This window comes from Triticum urartu, chromosome 3 (assembly GCF_003073215.2).
Source record: "Triticum urartu cultivar G1812 chromosome 3, Tu2.1, whole genome shotgun sequence".
Classification (NCBI taxonomy): Eukaryota; Viridiplantae; Streptophyta; class Magnoliopsida; order Poales; family Poaceae; genus Triticum; species Triticum urartu.
This window is the reverse complement of record NC_053024.1, coordinates 735,909,665-735,918,983: the sequence shown is the minus strand read 5'-3', so window position 1 is coordinate 735,918,983 and position 9,319 is coordinate 735,909,665. Positions and strand designations below refer to the sequence as shown.

The 9,319-nt window shown below is 44.5% G+C and overlaps 1 long non-coding RNA gene across 5 annotated transcripts; it reads right to left on the bottom strand.

Moving 5' to 3' along the window:
- Positions 1–2,953: 2,953 nt before the first annotated feature.
- LOC125546319 lies at positions 2,954–8,943 on the bottom strand. 5 transcript variants are annotated; one of them, XR_007300592.1, is made up of 5 exons: positions 8,581–8,943; positions 8,402–8,483; positions 8,090–8,189; positions 7,367–7,441; positions 2,954–4,574 (listed from the first exon to the last, which is right to left on the bottom strand). It is a non-coding gene; the product is annotated as an uncharacterized LOC125546319 (long non-coding RNA). The 5 variants fall into 5 exon arrangements; XR_007300593.1 differs by having other exon boundaries at positions 2,954–4,542; positions 8,581–8,942; XR_007300590.1 differs by lacking the exon at positions 8,090–8,189 and having other exon boundaries at positions 3,011–3,252; positions 3,384–4,574.
- Positions 8,944–9,319: the final 376 nt, after the last annotated feature.

The window sequence follows — 9,319 nt, the reverse complement described above, 5'->3', positions numbered from 1 at the left end:
GTCGGTTTAAAAAACGCAATAAAAAGCAAAAACCTCCTTCAAAGGAAAGTGTAAAGCAAATGCAATGACAAAACCGTTGCAAAAAAAGGTTTATTTGAGCTGATCAGATGGTGTTACCATGGCCGAACACGACCAAGCTCCCGTTAGGTGTAACTATGGTTCTAGTCAGCCAGGTCCCCAGATGAAACCGTGGCATTTATGCCGATCAAGTGGCATGGTCATGGTTCGGGTTCGACCAAGCCCCCAAGTGATTATGTGGCCTTAGGCCGATCAAGAGGCATGACTGGTTCAGACATGACCAAGTCCCCAAGTGATCTGGTGGCTCTCGCCTATCAAGAGGTATGGTATTGGTTCGGACACGACCAAACCCCCAAGTGATATAACATGATGCTTTTAAAAAGCTAACTCAAGGGGTAAACCGGAGGCCGCTTTGGAACAACTCCGTGTAACCACACATGATGTAAAAGAACATAGACCCCGCTTTATGAAGCAGAAGCCCTCATGTGATCAATAATATGATAAGCCAATAAGGCAGGATATCCATGTTTGAACCGCGCATCATGGCAGCAGGTCCTCTTCGGCAATTTTTAATTTTTGCAAGAGATGAATTCTTCTTTGAACCGGGATCTTGAACCGGATATTGAGAGCTTCAAAGCTTTGTGGGAGACATCTTTCCCTTGAACCGGATTTAAACCAGAATCTTCATTTTTAGCCAGAAATTTTCTGACGGCCTTTAAACTCGAACTTGCGAGAAGTTAATTCCTTTTTGAACCGGAAATTCTTAAACCGGATTTGAGAGCTTCAGAGCTTTGTCGGAGAACAAATTTCCCTTGTACCGGATTGTAAACCGGAATCCTTTTCTGATGACCCGGATCTTCTTCATTGAGCCGAGATTTTGTAACTGTCATATACTTTCTAATCCGGAAATCTTCTGACAGCACAATGTGAATCCGGGACCGGGTTATCTTTCCCTCCAACATATTGGGGTTCTTGACTTCATTGAAAACCGGCAACGTTTGCTAAGTCATATCATTGTAGCCCCCAAGTCTCAAGGTGACTCGAGGAGTTGGCTTGAGATTCTCCATATTTGACCGTGATATAAACCGGCATAACTTGTATATCATTGATGTTGATAGTACGATGTGAATCACAGAAGGTTGAGGTGACTGCGGCGGGTTGTAAATGATCCCGTATGAGCCGTGTTAGCAACTCGGCCAATGATTCCTTCCAACTGGTGATTTGAAGTTAACCAAACTATAGTGGCGGTGATTTGTGCGCCTGCCCATTGAACCATCCAGTGCAGACGGTGGCTGAATGATAATTTGCCTTCAATTTATTGAAAGAAATCCAGGCTATGCAAGCAGTGACTTGCTCATACTCAATAAACAGCTCATGCAGACAGGTGTGGCCCGGTATGTTGATGTAGGCCGGGTCCGCAGAGGCGGCGGCTTTGTGCACGTCCATTGAACAGCGAGAAAAAACGATCCCGGCAAGTCGATGTAAACCGGGTCCGCAGAGGCGGCGTCGGACGGCAAGTCAATCGCGAGCACGGTCCCGACAAGTCGATGTAGACCGGGCCGCAAGGGCGGCGACTTGTGCGCGTCCATTCGACGGGTAATACGTCACGGACTATCGCCGGGCAGAACATTATCATCCCGTGCTCTATACCGTGGTATAAATCACATTTGTAGTGAATAATTGTCCTGCATATCAAAATATACGGTCGAAAGTAATCGTTCCCTTTATAAAAACAATATATATCAACAAAATAACTTAGACAAACATCACCTGATTTGTGCACACGACGGATGATCCGTATTCAGTGTTTGTGAATAATCTCCATTAGATTCAACAGCAACGATTGATGGACTTCGGACGGTAGCATGCGCCCCCTTTATTTTTTAACAACCGGCCAGGCAGTTTCTTTATCCATTCCAACCACTCCCCACTCACAGGCCAGAGCGGGACATAATCGTAGTGGTAGAAAGGCAGCGCGGCCGGCTCAAGGCGGCAGACGCGGCCGGCTCGAGGCCGCGCGGGCCGCTCCACGGCGACTGACAGCAGTTCAACGCGAAGACGTTCGGGGGCAGAGACGAGCCGGGGGGCCGCGGGCGAGCCGACGTTGCAGTACAGCAGCCAGCGCGCACTGGCGGGTCGGCGGCGCGGGCGAACCGGGCAGGTCGAAGCGTAATTGCAGCTGCAGCAGAAGCAGAGACCGCATCGGCGTCAGGGTCCGAGTCCCTACGGCCCAATCCTCCTCCTGGTTGTACAGGCAGAGGCGGAGCAATGTCCATGAGGAACGACAGCGCGCCGTCGAGCCCACAGTGGCGGCTCGAGGCAACGGGGATGGCTCGCAGCAGGCGAGGCGGGTCATAACAAGGCCCGAGCAGGGAGGCTCGGCAGAGCACTGCCGGAGCGGCGGCGCGTCCACGGGGTCAACCTGGTGGCAGAGGCAGAGGCGGCCGCGCTGGCTCAACGCGCGGCGGCATAGGCGAATCGCCGGCAGCCCGTTCCGGAGGCGCAGCGGGGGCGCGGGCGGTGGAGTAGTCCTCGTCCGTGTCTCCTTCCGGGTTGTGGTCGTTCTGGCCAATCTACCTCCGTGATTTCCTCCGGGTCGTGCTCCTCCTTTCCTTCTAGGACCAGGATTCGATGAACACGGCTAGCGGATTGCTGATGGCTCCAGACACCGCGGAGAAAATACAAAACACCCATATTGATTTAATATAATGGATTGCTTTCATCCGTGATCTGATCAGTGCCTTCACGGCTGTAGATGTAGAAGTACTTAAATGGTGGCGCCTCTTGAGAGGAAGTTAGGCGGCGCCAAGTTGGCAAGCGCCCATTCCATTTGCTTTGTTGCTATCTTATAACACATGGACATTGGATGTAAGAAGTTGCGACAACAAATTTTGAAAGAACTAAATAAATGACACTTAAATACAAAGATAGCATCTGAAACACAAAACACCGGAAGGCATGAGATAGAACAAGACAGGGATACAGTTCAACATACTCAAGAAGTAATGAATCACTATATGCTGCAATTTTCTGCAGTGATAAGAATTCAACATTCAATTGTGACATCTACCGCTATACGAAAACAATAAGAACAGAACGACAGAAAGTTCAAAGGGTATTCAAGCTGAATACTCAAATTCTAAAATCACCACAAAAAATGTGACGAAAATGCCACTCATTTCCATGAAGATCTTTGGCTACCAGTTGTTGACATGGGGGGTTCTGAGACATGTCCTGCAAAGCAACCATACAATTCAATAAGCCAGAAATTGTGCAGACATCAACTGGAGTAAAAAACATGTTCTCAATGCTAGTTGGCAGAGGAAGACACTTTTCAGCATGTCTCCTACGAATGGAGAACCCACCATGGGCAATCGTATCTGAAGTTGTCAGTGCCTTGCAAAAAAAGGAATGTATGATGCCTTTCTCGAGTTCTTGTGGCTCAGGACCCAAGCTTGTGAGCCAACCTTACTAATTAAGGGGCATATCAGATACTGTAAAACATCTGAATAACCTTGTCGTTCTACCTTCTCTAGACAGAGCAGATATATTTTAGAATTAAAAATAGGCACAACTCACAGTTTCAACCCAAGGAATTCAATGTAAAAGAGCATAATAGATTCTGGAATAACTCAGGAAGATCTGAAACTGAGAGCAAACCTTCAGTTGGAGCAGCAGTACAGCTAAGGAGAACATAGTACTGATAAAGCTTATGAAATGTCAGATGGTCCAATTGGGTGATATTGATAAACTACGACACTTTAATTTCATACAAGAAAAATGCAACTGACTGTAGGAACCGAATTGCAGGACCAAACTCTCACCTGGTACCAAAAATGCAACTGACTGTAGGAACCAAAAATGCAACTGACTGTAGGATTCAAGATAATTACAAGAGACAAATCGCAAGAGCAAAAATTTACACCAGAAAAAAAAATTGGTACCAACAGAGCCTACAATTATATAACGAAAACAGAAGCAAATCACACCCATACTCCTCCTTCTCTTCTTCTCGGTTTTATAGCATACCGTGCTGATCAAATAGAGGCCACGCCTTTGATTTCAGCATCTTATTAAATTGTTGCAAAGGATTAGCTATCTATAGCACATACAGATCCATTCTATTAATCAGCCCATAAAAGTACACCGTTACCATACAATAACAACTTCACTAACAGATTCAAAGCTAACGTAGAACAATTTGCAGCAGTATAGACCATGTGTTGCTGTGTGCATAGTACTTGTGCGAATAGACACGATTCCAGAAATAAAAGAGAACATAGTACTTGGGAACATGGCGTGAACGCGCTTACATGAACACCATTGTCTAAAACAGAACACACATACATCTTCTCCCAGCAAGGCGGAAAGGGCAAGAGAATAAAAGGGGGCGAGGGCGCATACCTTTTAGGTGGCGACGGTGTGATCGAAGGCATTGAAAGTAAGATGTGCAGGCTAACTATTGGTCATAGTCATCACATTGGGAAAATGCTAGCATGATCTACTTCAAGTCTTTCACCATCACTGTATAGTGTATAAAATAAGTAAACATGGCACTGAAAATATTCAAAAGAATACCATTTAAAGAGTTGACTATAGAGAAATGAAGCTCACTTTGAAAGAACAGTCATGGTTGATCATTGTAGAATAATGACAAAACAAGAATAAACGCATAATAGTAGCACTCATTTCTTGTGATAAATAAAAAAACTACCCCAATTTTGGTGCATTACATCACTAACTTTCAGGATTTTAACCTCAAATTAATTATTGGAAGTAAGATAAAATGGAAAGAAATAAAGGAGAGCAGCAGATCAAAAGAACGGTTTGTAATGGAGGTGGTACTATATCAACAAGTTAAATGGAGATAGAGATTAAGGGGGTGTTCGGGAGCCCTCCGCTCCTCAACTCCGCTACGGGAGCCGGCTGAGCCGCACCGAACGAGTCAACTCCGTAGATTTCATAATCCGGAGCGGAGCGGCCCGTAGTACAAATCGCTGGAGTCGAGAAAGTGACGCTCCGCGCGCTCCGTCTCGATGGCTCGTACAAATTTTTACACGCCACTTACAGGTTCGAGAGAAAAAATAGGAAACAGAAACCCACAAATCTCTCGTACTCCCCGCTTGCCCCGATTCCTTTTCTCCATGCGCACACGTAGAAGAGCTGGAGTTGGGTGCCGAACGTTTTGCAAAATTCTAAAATATGCAAGTAGAGTTGGGAGTTGAGAAGTAAGGAGTGGAGTTGAGAAATTAGAGGAGTGGAGTGTTGCCGAACAGGCTCTAAGTTAAATGGAATTAAAGAGCTAGCAGAGGATGTGTCCATATGAGCAAAGATTGAAAAAAAGAGAGAAAGCTGCAAACAGAGAGAATTTATCACGCTCAGTTGACAGAACAGAAGCACAACGACAACAAACATACATGCTCTATGTTGTCAAGATAATCGTGTCACCTATATCATCTCTTTGAGAAATGTGTAAGCAGGGATAAGATCTTGTAGTAACTATTATTTTCGATGCGTCGGTAGATTACAGGGCTAATATAACCATCAGACATATCAAGAATAGAGCAGGAAATTCATAGAAGCAAGTTAGGTAGACATTTAAATCGTTTGAGAGAAGCGGTGTCCTTTCTTTGGACCACTTACTGCTATGCTTTGCTATCAAATCTTGCAGTCAAATACACCCTCTGTTTCTAGAAACAAGATGTTTTGGCAGTTAAAACTGAACTACTAAAACATCTTATATTTAGGAACGGGGGTAGTAATAACAAAACAGGGGTACTACTGCTAGGTATCAAGCGTGTACTAAACAGAAGTCTTTACAAACAGGGGTGTAAGCAGAATTATTAAGCTGAGCCAGTTATTTTTTGTAGTTCCATAAATTCTGAAAAACAGCGAATGTCTCCCTCTGAAGTTCAGTATTTGGCTATCGCAAGACAACAAATTTATGGTCAAACCATTGCAAAGGCAGCACTCTCCAAGAAAACAGGGAAAAAGGATCAACAAAGAGGTCATTTCGTGTGAAGAAAAAGTGCAGCACAGCTCAACAATCAGTAAAGCAATTCTTTGCTGGCCTGCTCAAATAGCAGTGTACTAAACGCCGCAAAACTGAATCTAGCTGAACTCCAGAAGTAAAAACCAAGAGAATTTACAGCCTCAGCCATATACTAATCACTTGTTCAGACTGTACACACACTTGCAAAAATGTACACCATATCAATCTGTATGAGACTCATCAAGAACCCCACAGCAAGAACAAGTACAGAAACTAAAAAGAACCAGATCTGGCAGAACAAAAGGGGGGGAAGACAGATGGCACTATGCTTTATCAAGAACTGAAGATATCCTTGTACAACCTCAATTAGCACCTACTGTTAATGACTCCCTCAATTTTACTTGAGTGACCAAAACTACAATCTGCACTTTTAATAACATGTAATAATATCAATCGAAAGTGCACTTTGTTGTATAGAACAAACAAGGGAAAAGAAGCATCCGTCTATAATAAAATTATAGAAACCATAATGATAACATGATTGAACCTCCTCTGATTTGTACCTACTCTGATGGGATAATGATAGCATGAGGCACAAATCAAAATCTGAAAGAAGCAAAACAAGAACCGACCAAACAACCTTGCTTATCATTCACAGCAGACTTGGTTTCAACATAACTTGTGCTGCAGGCATGTCATCTATCTAGCACAGCAGACTTGGCACACATAAGAAGAAACACCTGATGAGCGTATTCACAGAGGCAGAAACCAAAAGCTCAAAGAAGCAAAACAAGAATCGACCAAACAACCTTGCTTGGAAAATCACACAACAGAAAAAAGAAAAGAAAATTGAAGCAGACATAACAAGAAACGCTTCATGAGCATCAACAAAGTAACAGAGGCAGAAATCGAAATCTCAAAGTTTGTAGATTACTTTCAGTTAACTCCGTCTCGCTGTCAAGTGCTCCTAAATTTTTGAGTTCATGCTTTCCCAAAGTTACTTCACTGACATATGTGTTTCATACCCATCGATCGACCCTAAATTTTGGTATCTGCTTATGCCTTGTTTCATAATAAGGCAATGGGAACCATGTGTGCCGAAAACAAGTCAGTCTTGACCTATATAGTCAAGATATAGTTAGGGAAAATAAAATGGTTCTATTTTAGCAATGTCAAATAATTGTTGAGTTGGAAGACAAAAGGATGTTTTTTTACCTTTTCTTAGCTATAAGAGATCATATCAAAGATGTGGCATCTCACAAATATCACAAATAGCACAGCGAAAATAACTGCGAATAAGCAGACGCAATCCAAGCACAAGCAACCGAAACAAGTTAAAAAGAGAGGGAAGCGCACCTTAGCCGCAGAGTCGATATGCCCAGCAGATTAGATAACGAGTCAAACTTGATTATGAACCGATGATGCCAATCCCTGAGGAAGCATACCATAATGTAAGTCAACCACACTGCTTAGTTCTGTGAGGAAGTAAATCATGATAAGCACACTCTATATTCAGCAACAATGAGTTTTTACTCTTCTATGCTACTCTGATTACTCAAAACTGAATTCCTGTAACCTCTGCTGCTCTGTCTGAATTTTCTGAACATTTGCTTCTCCTCTTTTGATTCAGTTCATAGTATTGTTAGTGCTGCTCATAATTTTGGTAGAAATCCTTTATTTTTAGTTTAACTGTACCTTCTGTTTACTTCCTTCTACTGTGTGAATCCAGTTCCTAATTGTTTGGTCGATCTGTTCATTCAGTTATAGTTTTAAAAAAAGTGCCCTGTTATACCTATAATGACTTCTATCATTTTCTGTTATGTCATACCCACACAGAACTTTGGCTTCAGCCATGTCATCTATCTACCTCATTATCTGTTGCAGCACATGTAAAACTGGCATCATTATTTCTACAAGATCTGAAAGAAGCAAAAGAAAAACCGACCGACCAACCTTGCTCCAAAAATCATACAAGAGGAAAAAGAAAAGAAAATTGAAGCAGGAACAAACACCTAATGAGCCTGAACGAACTGACAGAGGCACAAATTAAAAGCTCAAAGAAGCAAAACAAGAGCCGACCAAACTTAGCAATGTGGTTGAGAATCTCAGTGCATGGTCACCAAACCCTGTCACTGACCAACAAGTCAAGTCAGATGCTCGATTATCCTGGGCGTCAACACTGTCAAAAATGTTAAGATCTTACTTCAGCTGATGTATGTGGGTTCTGGGATTCTGAAATCTCATACAAGAGAAGAAAGAAAGGAAAATCGAAGAGACATAAGAACAAACACCTCACGAGCGTGAACGAACTGACAGACGCACAAATTAAAAATCAACACACACACACACACACACATCCATGAGCACTCATAAGCAGACCAGAAACGGTACCTTGACGACGACGAGGACCGGAGAACAGAGAGACGAACAAGACGAGCGATGGATGAACAGGTCAGCGAAGAAGAAGAACCACCTATGAACACACAACATCGACGACCGCTAAGCGCATCAGTAATAGGTAAGAGAAGAGAAGAACATCAAGAGAACTCATCCAAGGGAGAACAGCCCACCTTCATGGCGATGTGGAGGCGAAGTTCAGCGGCAGGCTCCGCGCGCAGCCTCCCGGAGGATGAGCATCGAGAGGCAGACCAACGGCCGGTGTTCCCCGCCGCTGCCTTATAGCAGATCGAGTAGCACTTGTCGGACACCTCCATGGATCCTGATTCGTGATTGAGAGGCAAAAGGAAGGAGATTAGGGAAGAGGGAGGATTTGCGGATGCTCGTAGAGGCCGTGAGAGAAGGGGAGGAGGTGTCGGCGCAGCATCGGGAGCGTGAGGTGGGGTCGCTTGAGGAGGCGTGTGGGAGAGGGAACCATAGAGAGAGCAGGTCGCGTGCGTGGGGAAGAAAGGGGCAGACCCCAATCGCCCTGGGGAGGTGTTAACTCAGCGGCACAAACCTCGATCCCTTTCTTCCTTTCTTTTCTCTCGGCACAGTAAAATCGACGTGGCTATCGCCAGTGGTCGCGCTTGATGCGTAGCTGACTCGTGGCGTGCAAAAAAGGAAAAAAGGCAGCAACATGCGGTTGACTCGTGGCGTGGAGCAGTAGCGGAACTCGGCGGTTTAGGCTGTAGCCTCGGATGACTTGCACGCGTGTCGGACAAGATTCAACTCCAGTGCTGCATAAAGGACGCGGAGGCAGCAGCCAGCCGATCGATTGGCTCCAAATTTCTGTCTGTCTTGATTACATGCAACGCCGTGGGTACATCACCCGTGCTGCAATCTTTGTCTTGGACCCGGCGGAGCGCACGA